This window comes from Physeter macrocephalus, chromosome 19 (genome assembly GCF_002837175.3).
Source record: "Physeter macrocephalus isolate SW-GA chromosome 19, ASM283717v5, whole genome shotgun sequence".
NCBI lineage: Eukaryota > Metazoa > Chordata > Mammalia > Artiodactyla > Physeteridae > Physeter > Physeter macrocephalus.
Genome location: NC_041232.1, coordinates 37,182,818 through 37,198,664, shown reverse-complemented (window position 1 = coordinate 37,198,664; position 15,847 = coordinate 37,182,818). Strand labels below are relative to the sequence as shown.

Sequence of the window (15,847 nt, the reverse complement as noted above, 5' to 3'; positions counted from 1 at the left end):
GGATCTAGAGACTGTCATACAGAGTGAAGTAAGTCAGAAAGAGAGAAACAAATATCGTATATTGACGCATGTATGTGGAACCTGGAAAAATGGTACAGATGAACTGGTTTGCAGGGCAGAAGTTGAGACACAGATGTAGAGAACAAACGAGTAGACACCAAGGGGGGAAAACCGCGGTGGGGTGGGGATGGTGGTGTGCTGAATTGGTCGATTGGGATTGACATGTATACACTGATGTGTATAAAATTGATGACTAATAAGAAAAAAAAAAAAGACAAGGCTGGCTTTGTAGGTCAGATTAAGCAGTTTCGACTTCCTTTTGTGTCCAGGGGGGCACCGAAGGCTTTTGAGTTAAGGAATGACACGACCAGATTTGTGCTTTGCAAGTTCCTTGTGTTATGGAGTCCAAGCTCATACTGCTCGCTGCATGACAGGGCAATAAATCGAGAGATGAGCTGTTGGGGTAAGGAAGAGCGACTTTATTGGGAAAGCCAGCAGCCCGAGAAGATGGTGGAGTAGTGTCCCAAAGACCCATCTTACCCGAGTGAGAATTCAGGCTTCTTTTGTATTCAAAGGGGAGGGGGTGTGACTGGCTTCTGCCAACTTCTCGATGCCTGAATCCTTTGCTCTTGCATCTCTCCACATAGGTCTGGTCAAAATGTCCCTATAAACCTCTGACAAGAGGAATGTTACTCTCTGTTCTGCAACATTTTATCTCTATATGAATGCAAAAGTGTTATATATTTAAAGGTCAGAACCTTGAGAATGGGCTATTCTGTATATTTCAGGCTATGGGCAATATTCTTTTACAAGAGGTGTAGATCCAGCATGACTAAGCACAGGTAACAGAGCACAAAAGTTAGAGCTAAAGGAATAGATCCAATATGGACTCTTCTCTGTTACACTTGCATGCACAGTTCAATAAGTTCAATAAGTATTGGTTAAACTAAATTTTTGAGAGATGATAATGAAACAGCAGCTAAAAATTCTTCTGAATATAATTACAGTGCTTTAGATTGGGAGCATTTTCATGTGAGGTGTGGTTAACACCTGCTGTTGGTTTCCTAGCAACCACGCATCATTTTGGTGGAGAAAACCAAAGGTCACTTACCATGTCTACTTAGAACCACTCACAGGACAGTTTGTCTCAAAGGAGACTTTTACCTCATTTGTTCCCTCAGCTTCCAGAGAATACAAGGCAGGTCAGAAGGGATGACTGAGGTTTGGGGTGGGTGGGATTGTGCTTTTGCAGGAGGTTTGGTGAGTACAAGATGGGGGAAGCAGTGCAGTGCTCTCCTATCATGCATGCTTGCATCAGAATAAGGTTTTCACAGTAAATTTAAGCACAAAGGAATTGGCAGAGACAGACTCAGATGACGTGAGGGGCAGGAGATTGTCAGATGAGCTCCAAGGGTGAGAGTTGGGTGAGGGAGGATGAAAACAGAAGGAGTGAAGGGCAGAGCATCACCAAGACACTGAGAATCTCTTTAGTGATCCTTAGAACAGTCCTGAAGGAAGTTGTTATCATGCCCAGTTTATAGGTGAGCCACCAGAGACCCATAGGAGTTAAGTGACTTGACCAAACTAGCCAGACCAGGGCCTCATCACTCCAGGCATGAGGGGCACGAGCACAGAACTCACTGACCCACTGTGGTCACCTGTGGCCAACTTGTGCCAAGTCCACTCTCTGCTGATCTTCCTTGACCCCCTTTTGGCACTTGCCCCTCTCCCACTTCCTCCTCAAAACATTGCGTGGTTCCTGTCCTCACCTCTTTCCTTTACCTCTTACCTCTCCAGCTGCTCCTTGTTGGTATCCCTGGCTGGCATCTCTTCCCTTCCTCTAAGAGGTGGTGTTCCCCAGACCTCCAAGTCCGGCCTCTTCTCTTCTCAAACTACAAACCCTCAGGGGTGATTCATCTACCATCTGTGCTTCAACCTGCACTTACATCCCACTGACGACCCGTAAATGTATGCCTTTGCTTCAGACAGTTCAGCTGCCTTCAGTTCCATACTTCTCAGATACAAATAGGTGGATATCCCACAATCATTTCAAATATCAAAGCAGAACCAGCAGAACCCACCATTCCTACCCTGAAGCCCCCATCTGATTCCAAATTCTGTTATGAGTTTCTGATCAGGGGACAATTTATTTCAAAAATATGGCCAGGGGCTTCCCTGGTGGCTCAGTGGTTGAGAATCTGCTTGCTAATGCAGGGGACACGGGTTCGAGCCCTGATCTGGGAGGATCCCACATGCCGCGGAGCAACCAGGCCCGTGAGCCACAACTACTGAGCCTGCGCGTCTGGAGCCTGTGCTCCGCAACAAGAGAGGCCGCAATAGTGAGAGGCCTGGGCGCCGCGATGAAGAGTTGCCCCCACTCGCTGCAACTAGAGAAAGCCCTCGCACAGAAACGAAGACCTAACACAGCAAAAAAAAAAAAATATGGCCCTGGCTGGCATCTCTTCCCTTCCTCTAAGAGGTGGTGTTCCCCAGACCTCCAAGTCCGGCCTCTTCTCTTCTCAAACTACAAACCCTCAGGGGTGATTCATCTACCATCTGTGCTTCAACCTGCACTTACATCCCACTGACGACCCGTAAATGTATGCCTTTGCTTCAGACAGTTCAGCTGCCTTCAGTTCCATACTTCTCAGATACAAATAGGTGGATATCCCACAATCATTTCAAATATCAAAGCAGAACCAGCAGAACCCACCATTCCTACCCTGAAGCCCCCATCTGATTCCAAATTCTGTTATGAGTTTCTGATCAGGGGACAATTTATTTCAAAAATATGGCCAGGGGCTTCCCTGGTGGCTCAGTGGTTGAGAATCTGCTTGCTAATGCAGGGGACACGGGTTCGAGCCCTGATCTGGGAGGATCCCACATGCCGCGGAGCAACTAGGCCCGTGAGCCACAACTACTGAGCCTGCGCGTCTGGAGCCTGTGCTCCGCAACAAGAGAGGCCGCAATAGTGAGAGGCCTGGGCGCCGCGATGAAGAGTTGCCCCCACTCGCTGCAACTAGAGAAAGCCCTCGCACAGAAACGAAGACCTAACACAGCAAAAAAAAAAAAAAAAAAAAAAAAAAATATGGCCGGTGTTCTCTGGGGATCCTTTCAGATCTCAAGTCTATAATGGCAGAACAAGCATATCACAACCCCAGTTTAATGCCAGCATGGCTTCTCCAAGAGGGGAAAATAAATCTCAATCTGTAATGTGAGTTTTAGAAACCAGATCATAGCTTTGTCCCAAATGTGAGATTTGCTCAGTAAACCTCTCACTATTCTGGGTGATCTTTTCCTTGACTCTATCAGGTTAGAAGAGGAGCGGATGATGGAGAGGAAGGAGGGACAGGAGACCCTTACAGAACTGGGTTGGCAACTGCTGGGAATGAAGTCGATTGCCAAGCAACAGTGCCCTCTCCTCACCTCCCCCTAGATATCAGTTTGTGATATTCCATTCCTCCCTCCCTTCTTTTAGGGCTGCTCTTGGTATTTATTTTAACTAGATTTTACCTATATAAAATAGGAAGGGAGGGGATGTATATGTCATATTCTTAGGGTTACACAGCTGAATATCGAATTTGCAGATCATAAGAGAGATGCACAATTCTTCAAATAAAGATGCCTTCTTTTGGCCATTACTTATTTAACAAATGTTTATTGAATGTGTCTGCTTTGTGTCTGATTCTCTGTACAGTATTGAGTTGAAATATCTTCCACAAGAAAGTTTTAAAACAAAAATAGGTCCCTTGGGTCCAAGAAAGACTAAGAATTGGCTGAAGGATCACATATTAAAATTCTAACTTTAAGAACATATGTGGGTTGCTGAACATGGTGTCAATAGATTAAAAATCAATTGTAAATACACCAGTAATAAGCATCTGAAAAATAGCATTTACAACAGCAACAAAACTACAAAAGTACCTAGAATTAAACTAACAAATGATGTGTTAAGACTTGTATGGACAGAATTCTAAAACTCTATGAAAAAAGTATTTGAAGAAATCTAAACAAATGGAGATATCTCTCCCATGTCTGTGGATGGGAAGACATCAAATCCTAAAGAAGTCAATTCTCCCTAAAGTAATTTGTGAATCCAATAGAATTTAGGCAAAATCCCATAGTTGATCCTAAAATTGATACAGATAAGTAAAGGGCCAATAACAGCCATAGACATTTTAAATACAAAGAACATGGCAGATTTGTCCTACCAAATGTTAGGATTTCTTTTAAGGCTATAGAATTACGGCGGTGGTGCCAACCACCGGAACAGAACGGGGACCCCTGCAATAGTCTTATGCGTAACGGAGTCTTGATACACAACAGAGATAGAATTATCAATTAGTGGTGGCAAAGTGGGCAATTTAGTAAATGGTGCTGAGGAAACTGGCTCTCCACGGGGAAAAAAATTAAATTACGTCACCATCTCACACCATCTAAGCAAAAATCTATTGCAGATAGCTTAAATATTAAAGTAAAACTTCAGTAGGCCTAGAAGAATAGGTATGAGATATCTTTATAATCCTGAGGGTCAGAATAATTTCTTAAGACACAAAAACACAGACTGTAAAGGAAAAGATCGATACATTTGTTAAAGGAAATTTTCAGAAAAGGTAAAATCACGACTCTCATAGAGATATAAAATGAACGTGTATTAAAGATTTTATTTACTTGATTATTAATGAGGGAACCAGGCAGGCGTTACAACTGTTAAAAGGAGAAAGCAGAGAACCACAAGTTTATATGGAATGAAGGAATGTTGAAATAAATTTACAAATGGATGTGAAGCTGGCTTTTCGGGCAGGCAGGTTGTGGGAGGGGGATTAAGGGGTTTGGGCAGAAGAAGGCAACTGAACCACCACCAGACAGAATTTATCTTCACATCAAGAAACAACAATTATTTTGCATTGCTAGCAGAATCTGCAACTTAAAAGTTGTAAAATAGCTCAAAACAATGAACAGCTAAAATCCAGTAACACAGAAGGATGTGCTGTAAACAGTGCATGATTTTCCACTGAGAACACGCAATAATCTTTTGTGTTTATTCCAAATCTGTCACATATTTGACAACATTAAAAAAAAGTTTTGCCCATCAAAAGACATTATAAAAAAGCGAACTAATGAGCCACAGACTGAGAGAAGCTCTTTGTAATTACTATAATTAACAAAGGATTAGTATTCAAAATAGATAAAGAATTCCTACAAATCAATTAAGAAACATAAAACAGCCAGTAGAAAATGGGCAAATGACATGAACAGGCAATTCTAAAAAGAGAAACTCAGAATGACAAAGAGACGTATGCAAAGACGCTCAACTTCACCAGTAATCATAGAAATGCACATTAAAATCACAGTGAGATAACATTTTACACTCGTCAGATTGGAAAAAAAATAGAGTAGGCTGACAGTTACAAATGTTGAGGACTACATGGCACTATGGGAAGAAAAATTGGTCAGAGTGTAAATTGGTACAACCACTAGAGCAACTTGGTTATTGCTTGTAAAGTTAAGGCTGCATGCCCTCAAGCCAAGTGATTCATTTCCTGCAGGTCTGAGTTCCTGGGGCAGCGTCATGGCTCTGCAGGGAATGGCAGCAGTCGCCTTGAGTTGCTCAGGCTTTGGCAAGCAGCACCCCTAGCTTTGCAGTGATAGCCGCAGCTTCCTCACATGGCTTCTTCTGTGGCTAGATCTGCAGCTCTTGTCTGAGTAGCATTGAGCCCAGGGTTTCAAGTCTTCCAAGAATTCTGGGAGATATTTTTTCTGCTTAAACTGGCCAAAGTCAGTTTCTGTTGCTTGCAATTTAAAATCTCGACTGATATGCCTAATAAAGCAGCCTTGAAAACGATAAAATAAAAAGGATTAGAATCACATAGAGAGACTGACAAATACCATGATCAGAATGGCTTATCCATGTTTTTTTTTTTTAACATCTTTATTGGAGTATAATTGCTTTACAATGGTGTGTTAGTTTCTGCTGTATAACAAAGTGAATCAGCTGTACATATACATACATCCCCATATCTCCTCCCTCTTGTGTCTCCCTCCCACCCTCCCTATCCCACCCCTCTAGGTGGTCACAAAGCACTGAGCTGATCTCCCTGTGCTATGCGGCTGCTTCCCACTATATCCATGTTTTTTAAGTTGTAAGAATTATGAACTTACTTTTCTCTCTTTGCAAGATAACCAAGAGGGGACAGAAACTAAATTATAAGCCTATATAATTTATGATTCTCCAAGTTTGCTACTTGGCGAATAGCAATAAAATAACTTGACAATAGTGAGAGGACCCAAGAACACAAGAGGTCACTTGATACGATGCTATTTATAGAAAACATGCCACCGTTATAAATTTAAGAGTATTATTTAAAATAGCCAACTGGGAAACCCATGCCACAAATCACCTTAGATTATGGCCTTCGAGGTCGTTAAAAAAAAACACGCATTTTTGTTTACCCTAAAGTTTGATAAACAGGACTTTATAAAGAAAACTTTTTTTTTTGGATGATAATGTTGCCCTGTCTACCTTCTTAAAGAACAGAGAGAAATTATTTATTTCGTTTGGCAACAATACAGTTTCTCTCTTCCAGGAACTCAAAGTATGTGTACAAATACTAGCTGATAGTCTTGTAGAGATGGAGGAGAAGGGGTGGAGGGTGGTGAAGGGGGAAAGAGGAGGAAGAGGGAAGGAGGAAAAGAAGGAGGCGACTGCAGGGGCACGTGGTCAAGATGATAAAATGATTTTCCTGTTTTACTTAATAATCCCCAAGGTGTCCACACCTAGGTCAGTTCACCAATAAGTCAGCTGCAGTATACTCTGTCCTCAACCTAACATTTGATCTATAAATGAGAGCGCCCTGCTTTATATAGTTGTTCTTGTTCACTTGTGTCTCTGTCTCAGCTGGCAAAACGTGTAAATATTTATACAAACCAATCTGTTATCTCAGAATCCAGGATTTTCTCAAAGCGGCTTCAGTTCAGCTTAATGAATATTTATTGAGCACCTTCTACCTTCTGGGCCTTCTAGGGACTTGGTGGTGGATATATTCATGCAGTGCTTTTCACAGTGTGCTCCTGGGGCGAGTAACCTCGGCACCACCCGGGAATTTTTGAGAAATGCAAATTCCAGGGTTCCGCCCCATTGCTACACAATTGGAAACTCAGGGGTCCTGGGCCAGCAATCTGTATTTTAGCAAGTCGTTGGGCTGACTGTGAAACAGTAAAGTTTAAGAGCCACTAAAGTTGCGTTAGTGGGTGACTTTCAATACAGTAACAGCTCAGTAACTGATAGATGAATGGATGAATGACAAAACAAAAACAACAACAACAAAAATGAATGAGCTGCTGTAGAGTTCAGGACAGGATAAAGTACTTGCATATTTATAAGAATGGGCGAAAAGGGCTCCGTCTCACAGCTTTCCCTGTTGACTTTGGCACACTCCTGTGTTCCCAGAATGGCTGTCGATTTCTTTTTCTCTGCTCGTTAATTTATTGGTCATTGTTCACTGCCAGCTGTGGGAAAAACAAAACAACAACAAAATAAATGAACAAGATCAGACAAAACCAGAAGCAGCAGCATTTGGGAACCGGTGATGTCAGGACAGCAGTTTTGGTTTTCTACTGAGAAATTGGGGTAAACGTGAATAGAGCCTGGTTTGTTATTTATTTAAGAGACGAACAGAATTCATTGTCAATTCACTGTGCCCTGTTGTGGAGAGAAGACAGGCTTCCCCCTCTTTCTGGAAGAGGCTGGCAGAGCTTAGCTCAGCAGTTTTAGTGAAGTCAGAACTTGCTTGGGGACACAGGACTTCCTCCACAAAAGATTTTTTTTTTAATGAAAGAAACACTTTTGTGTCTTCTAAGCTTCAGCTGGCCCCCAGCCTGGCTCTCTGCAGCCCCTGTCTTCCCACGATCTGACTGCGAGTCTAGAGGGGCTTTCTTTGGCATTCTAAACCCTGCGACGTTTTGCCCAGGCCTTGGAGTGAAATAAGGGCCTCTGAGAACCTCTTGAAGTGAATTTCATGGGAGTCTCCGCTGGGAGCCCTGGAACGTATTCTACCCCTGGGGAGACTGGAGATGAGGACACTGGTTTCGTAATGTGACTTTTGTCACAGTAGAGCACACTTTGGATTCTCACTTCCTGTTTTAATTTTGTCTGGAAATAAGAAAATCTGCTGAGATTTCATTTCAAAAGAGCAGTTCGACTTCGTGAAGAAAATTTCTCTGCAAATTAGAAAAGTGAAGGAGAACAAAACTGTAGTCAGCAGTAGAGACAGCCAGTTAAATCCTAATTTAAGAGCCAGTTAACACTGGTGGTTAAATAGACAGTATTTAGCATGTGCTCCGCGTTCTGGCGGCGGGGAGGAGGGGAGAGTAGAGAAAGCATCGCACAGGAGGGGCCTTTGAATGAGATCGCAGAGCTGTTGGGGGAGGGGGCACCGGGACGGCAGGGTGGAGCACAGGGGTCGCAGGTGCGAGCGGAAATCATAGGCTTGCAAGGCTGTCGGGAGTCAGGCTGTGAGGGGTCTTGTACCAAGTTAAAGAAACGTGGACTTCACCCCATAGGCCAGAGGGAGGTGTTGAAGGTATTTCCTCCGGGAGGATAGGCTGTGCCCGCTGGACTTGCGAAGATCACGGTGCTGGAAAGGAGGAGGCTGCTGGGATAATCCAGGGAAGCAGTGGCCTGCGGGGGAGCACCCTCCTGGTCTGGGCTCTTCTTTTACCCCAGGGCCCCCTGGCAGAGCAGAGTTCACAGCCCCTGCCCAACTGGAGGCACGGCTGGAAACGGAATAAGGCATGCCAGAAAGTTCTTGGAAATACCATATTTTGTCTTAAAAAAAATCATGCAAATGTTTGCGTTCTGCTTCATTCAATCGGGGCTCCAGGAAGCTGGGCCATATCTGTTTCCTGTGGCCTTTGGTGTCCCCTGCATCCCCCAGGGTCACCCATACTCCAATCTGGGGAGGGGCCTGTCCCGTGTTGACATCCCCTACGAACACCATAGGAGCCAAGTGTTTGAAGGGGCGGTATTTGCAGAAATAATACCTTTCTGTGCCATGTGCACAGTGGCTCCACTTGTCTTAAGGATTTACTGAATTGGATTTCCTTAAATGGATTTTATTGCCATTCTCTAATACCTTTCCCTCCCGTCACTCTAACTGATAAAAACGGTAACTGACTTTATAGATCAATAGCTGGCTACTGGATGGGTATAGAGTGCCAGGGGTGACTCCCAAATGGGCGGTCTGGCTTTAACTTGATTGCAGAGTATTTCACATTTTCTGCCGAACTTTTCTAAGATAGATAGTAATAGTTAACATTAGCTGGGCACTTACTAGCTTCCAGACACGACACGGGGGTAGGTTATTTCATTTCCTCTTTACAAGAAGCCTGAGGTAGATGTGTTATTGTTATTATTATTATTTCCATTTTATAGATGAGGAAACTGGGATTTGGAGATGTTTTAAGTTTCTTAGATTTCCACAGCCAAGAAATGCAAGAGCCAGGATATGGTCTCAGGTGGTCAAAATCCAACATGTGAGTTTTTAGCCTCTCCACTAGAGGACTGAAATCAAAACTTTGGTGGATGACTAGACAGTAACACTTAAGATCTTTGCAACCCTGACATCCGATGATTTAGTGAACTCTTAAAAGAGCAGATGGATTCTGATAAGAATTGATTGATAGAATTTACCTTGAAATTACACTTTTTCTCCAGTCTGTTATCTTAAGACAAAATGGTATCAAGTAAGACTTTTCCATTGGATTTTTAATTCATTTTCATTGGGTATATAGGTAGAAGTGGCAGAGATTAATATATCTCAAAGAAAACTTGATTTTCTTTTTAGTTGTAAAACGAAAATAAAGATATTGTCACTGTCTTAGTCTCCTATGGCTGCTTAACAAAATATTACAGACTGGGTGGCTTAAACAAGAGAAATTTATTTTCTCACAGTTCTAGAGGCTGCAAAGTTGAAGATCAAGGTGCCAGCAGGGTTTGGTTTCTGGTGAGACCTCTCTGTGGCTACTTTGTCCTCATGTAGCCTTTCGTCTGAGGGAGAGGGGAGAGAGAGAAAGAAAGAGAAAGAGAGATCTTTTCTTTGTACAAGGCAACCAATCCTATTGGATTAGGGCCCCACCCTTATGCTCTTATTTAACCTTAATTACCTCCTAAAGGCCTTATTTCCAAATGCTGTCACCTTTGGTATTAGGGCTTCAACACATGCAGCTAGGGGACACAGTTCAGCCTGTAGCAGTCTCTGGCATTTGCCTTGGCAGGTGAGCTGGAGCAGCAGCCTAGTGACTGTCCCAGGTTCCCCTTGTGCACATGGGGGAACCAGCCCTTCCCAGGCTGTACATTTCACCTGCCTCACCCTCCTCCATGTGTCTGGAACATTCAGGGCCTGTGGAGATGCCAAGTCCCCGTCTAACACTACCTTGCTGTGTTTTTGTTATCTTATGCTTGCAAAGCTTCCCCTGGGTTTAAAAATGCAGTAGAAGTCTCATAATGAATTGCATCATTCTTTCTGGTGCATTTAAGTGGAAATCACTGTTATATATGTTCTTCCAGTGAAACTCCACTTCCTTTGCATATACATTACAGAACAGCAATAATACAATTCATCATATTTCTAGAGCAGTTTACAGTTTTCAGATTGAACTCACTTACCTAATTTCCTCATATGATCCCTAGGTGATCAGCAAGATGAGTGTTATTACCCCCATTTTACAAATGAGGAAATCGAAACTCAGAGGAGTTCATCGACTCACACAAATAAGCTGGGAAATTCTTCTATCTGCAAATAGTGTTCTTCCTACAATGTCTCATGTATCACCTACACCAGCCTCTGTAGACTTCTGCCCCAGTTTCTCAGTGGCATCTATTCAGTCTTTTATCTCCTCTGGGTTCAGTACCCCCTTGACCCAAGAACAAATTCTTCCTGGAATTAGGTTCTGGATTGTGGTGACCTTGCGTCAGTTCAAGGTCAAAGTTCTGGAAGATTCGGAGGAGGCTTGTTTGTAGTGTCCCTATGTGATGGCTGCCTCTGGGTGCTTCAGGGTCACTTAGCAGCCGAGACACAGCACTGCCTTGCTCACGAACACCCCTGGCTTGTTTTGACTGTACATCGATGTCATCTCTGAGCTGTGGCTATGGTGGTTTGGGGATGCAAAGCTTCACAGATGGCAGGTCAGACTGTAAATACTCCACTCCCATCCCATCGTAAAACCAGTCCAAGGAAAACACCAGAAACTAATTAAAACTAAGACAACAGTGCAAATATTTATGGGGGCAGAAATTCAAACAATGCTAGAAAAAACAAAGCATGCTTTTCAGGTTGGTATTAATTCAAGTAAAAGAAACATAATGCTATCTAATGGAAATATATATGTATTTTACCATCAAATTTGATACCTGCAAATGATTGTTTTAACTGGGAGGATAAAGTCGTATAAGTTATTTACTCAAAATGGTAATTAATTTCAGCCATTTGCCTTCATACTGATCATCTAGTGTTGCACGGTGTCATAGGAAGGGCACAGGAACGGGAGTCAGGATAAATGCCGCAAGGAGTTGTGTAACTTTGAGCATGTCACCTAACCCTGTCCAAAGTGACCTCCGGTTTCTTCAGTTGAGAGGAAGAGAAAAGAGAGGAAAAGAGGAAAGAAAAGAAGGGATGGGGAAGAAAGACAGCTCTGAAGACACTATCATCCAGAGGGGCTGAAATGTCTAATCTCTAATGTATTGGCTCAGGCTGTGGACTCGAACTGGGGTGCCCAGGTTCAAATCCCAGCTCCAGCATTCACTAGCTGTGTGACCTTGACAAATTCCTTAGTTTCTCTGTGCCTTTTTTTTTTCTTCCTTGTAAAACCAATCTGTGTTGTGAGCATTAAGTTAGTAAATGTAAGTACTTTCAATAACGCCTAGCTCATAGGAAGTACCTCGTAAGTGTTAGGTGTTACTATTATCATCAGATGATCTTTACTTGGAGGATGGAATAATGTGCACTGGAGGAAAGAAAGAATGGAGGGGATTTCTCTAAGGATTCTGTGCTTCTGACTGGGGAATAAATAGCAGAGGGAAAAGAAACTAATATTTAAGTATGCTTTATATTGGAAGCTACTGTATTCCCACTGACTAGATCAGAGATGATACAAATGAGAACTCAAAACAATATTTGTTCTAGGAATAAATAATCCTATGATAATTTTTTTTTTAATTTCTGATTTTTGGGAGAGGAGTCTGAAGATCAGAGAGGTTAAGTAATTTGCTTGAGATCACACAGCTAGCAATAGCTGAGCTGGGATTTGAGCCCAGGTCTCCGTGGCTCTGAAGCCTCTGCCCCTTCCATTATACCATGATGCTCTCACAAGGGGTCAGCCAGGAAGGGGACACTAATGTGCCCTGCCAGAGTGAGACAGGGCTTCTGCTTGGTGATTGCTGCACAGCAGACAGAACCAGGAGTGCAGTAATTCTACCAAGTGTTGCCTGGGTGCCCCTTTATCACTGGCTGCTGCTCTCCGTTGCCTTCCAGATGCTACCATCATCCAACTCTCCCCTCACCCCTCTCAGCTTCCATCACCAATGCTAGGTCGGGGTGGGCTTGATATGATGTTGTTTCACATGCAAAATTAACAGTTACGTGGCTGACCCTTAGCTGGCACAAGGCAGGTGTTCAATATGTTTGTTTTTCTCCCTTTGCTCCCTTAACCTCTGACAGCAGTCAGGCCTGCCTAAGGCCAAGGACCCAGCTGATTTAGATGTTCACGTTAAAGGCCAATCATGGTATGAGCTGTTAGGGATCCTGAGGTGAGTGAAGCACGCAGGACGCTGCCCTCGGGGAGTTTACGTGTAACCGGGGACAGAGCCATACTGCAGGGGCGGCGGGCGTGCAGAGTGGCGAGTGGTGACACTAGTGGAAGGAGGAGGGGTGGCTTAGCTGCAGGAGGACTGGGGGGCGCTCCACACAGAGAGCGAGTTTTGAGCCAGGGAGGGGTGCAAGGAAGGGTAAAACAGAGACCACCACAAATGCAAAGGCCAGAGTCACAGAAGACCCAGAGCTTCCAGGACTTGGTGAGCGCTCAGGGCTGCACGTGGTGCAGGCTGCCTGGGGAGGACATGGGGCTGCGCAGAAGGGACGTGCAGTGCTCCGGGGCCTGGACCATCCCCAGGGCCAGGGTCCCGGCGACTAAGGAGGAGAGCAATGTGGTTGGACTGGTTTGGAAGAAACTCCCTCAGGCAGTACTTCAGATGCTGCGGTTGGGGGGATAGGTTTATGCCGGAGGAGCAGTTAGGAGACCCTCCCAGTTCATCCGTGGCCTCCTCCAGAGCAGGCAATTAAGGGAGAATTGAAGAGAAATGACTGGGCGACATCATAAGGATTTGGTGACTGGTGGGGGCGAAAACTCAGGGAGAGAATCATGCAAGCGTTTCCAGTTGAGAGACTGAGCAGGTGATGACCATTTAACGGAGGTAGGAAAAGCCAGATGAGGACAGCGCAGGCTCACAGCCCAGCAGTATAACAGAGACAATACTCTCTTTCAAAAAGCACCCATGAGAAGAGTCCACTCCCAGAGCCTCAGCAGGGAGGTGTGCTGAACCCCTGAGCATCCGGTGTGTGAGGGGGGGCCTCAGGGACAGAGCTCTCAGAGGGAGAGTCTCCCCCACTACAAGGGAAGGGATTTCTGAGGAACTGCAGCAGGCAGAGCTCAGCTTTGGAGGAAGGCACTTCATTCATTTCTTCATCCTTTCATTCATGGAGTGTCTGCTGCATGCTGGCTGAGAGCTAAAGGGAGCGAAGCAGAGGTAGGAGAGCCAGTACTCGTCCTCCAGAGACTCACAGACTAGCTGTGAAGGAAGAAGTAACGGGAAGCATGTTCCAGTACAATCCACACTATGGTAAAAGTGAGACAGGAAAGAATGGGGAAGGCTTCCTGGAGGAGGTGGCATTCGACTTGGATCTTGAGAGGTTTGTAGAAGTTGGCCAAAGAATAGGACCTGCACCTTCCAGCAGAGGAAACAGCTTTTGCAAAGTGTGGGGAGGAAGCAGATTGGGACCAGAAAGAGATTCAAGGTGCATGGGATGCGAAACAGGTGACCCTGGATTTTAAAAATGAACTTTGAAGAACAATGGTAACTGTGTGAGGTGATGGATGTGTTAATGAACTTGATCGTGGTAATCGTTTCATGATGGACACATATATTAAGCCCCATTGTACACCTAAAAAAGAAAAAGAATAATCATATTATACAACCTGAATGTATACAATTTTTATTTGTCAATCAATCATACCTTAATAAAGCAGGAAAAAAATGAACTTTTGTTACCAACCCTTTCAAGTCGAGTCCCAGCGGGGGTCCTTCTTCCTGATGTCTTTCACACCAATAGAACCAGACCAAGTTGGATTCAGAAGCAAAGGAAAGCTTTATTCTTTGATCAAAGAATGGAGAGCTGCAGGATTGCGATCTAGAGCACAAGGTCTCCCCCAGGCCGTGGGCCAGGCTGCTTTATAGGGATCTCGTCAGTAGGGGCGGGGGGGGGGGGCCCAGCTGTGCTGTTCACGTTCCAGATCGCAGTGCGGGGCGCAGCATCTCTGCACGAGCCCCCCGCCCCAACGTGAGCACGCGAAACTAGAGGAAGCACAAAGGAAGAGGTTAGACGTTATCACCTAGATTCCATCTTCTTCTCCCTCCCCCACCCCAGTGGGCTTTGCTGGTGACACTGAGCAATTTCAGAACAAGAGGTTGAAGATGTTCCAAAATAGTAGTGACAGCCCCCTATCAGGTATTAGCTACCTCACCCCAACTCTGAAGGGCACCGGCGGGACTGCAGGGGATACACAGGCGGAACCTGCCGGTGACGGAAGTGGGTCTGCTGGGTGAGACCAAGCCAGCTGGGGCACCGCCCGCGCTTGGCCCAGGGCACCTGCCGATTCCTCCCGTGTGTGTGGAGAGAGGGACGTGAGCCTCCTGAGCCCTCTCCCGAGTGTTTGCAGTTTGTTCATCAGGGGCTTCAGCCAGGTGACGAGTAACCCGCAACACGGTACTCGGGTCATGATGCGGCTTCTCTCAGGCCAGCTTAGAGACCCACGGGGACTGAGCGCCCAGATGTGTTTTACGGTTCCCTGTGGACAGGGTGGCTCCTTCCTGATCATGGCAGGCAACGCTGATTCTGGTCAAACCAGCAGGATGTCCCCCTGTACCTTTCACCATGACGAGTTACAACCGCTCAAATGGGTCAAAATATCTCCTTTTCTCTCCTGAGCAGACGCTGCCCCCCGTTCCTCCTTTTCCTGGATTGGAGTCAGGACACCTGGGTCTCATCCATGTTCTGCAATGGATTTCCCTGGTGAGTACGGGCCAGGCCCTTCCCTTCTGTTTCTCCATTTTGAAAATCAGTGGCCCGTCCACGTCCAGCTCTTGGTGAATGTGTTGAGATTGAGGTGCCCGCTTAAGCAGCTTGCTCCTTCTCGGGAGGGGCACAGGTTATTAATATGAAGTGCTCAACTTCAGCATTCCTTTAGTGAAGTGGTGTTAAATAACCTGTTCTTTCTCCCCCACTCCCTCTCTTTCTCTTTGTTTTCTTCCTGCCCCATCCTCGTCAGGGTGAGGAGCTGGAGAAAGAGGACTTGGTCTTAAATTGGGCACAGCTGTGTAGTATTTAAGAAACCATCAATGACACCATTCAGTTGTTTCTTTTTGTTTTTTGTTTTTTTTTGTGTGGTACGCGGGCCTCTCACTGCTGTGGCCTCTCCCGTTGCGGAGCACAGGCTCCGGACGCGCAGGCTCAGCGGCCATGGCTCACGGGCCCAGCCGCTCCGCGGCATGTGGGATCCTCCCGGACCGGGGCAC

The 15,847-nt window shown here is 45.2% G+C and overlaps 1 long non-coding RNA gene across 4 annotated transcripts in view; it reads left to right on the top strand.

Moving 5' to 3' along the window:
- LOC114484402 (uncharacterized) overlaps positions 1-15,847 on the top strand; it is a 79,466-nt gene that overhangs the window by 25,788 nt on the left and 37,831 nt on the right. For all 4 annotated transcript variants that reach the window (XR_003677254.2, XR_003677258.2, XR_003677256.2 and 1 more), the window contains exon 2: positions 15,264-15,344. This is a non-coding gene — a long non-coding RNA (uncharacterized lncRNA). The remainder of the gene's footprint in view (positions 1-15,263; positions 15,345-15,847) is intronic.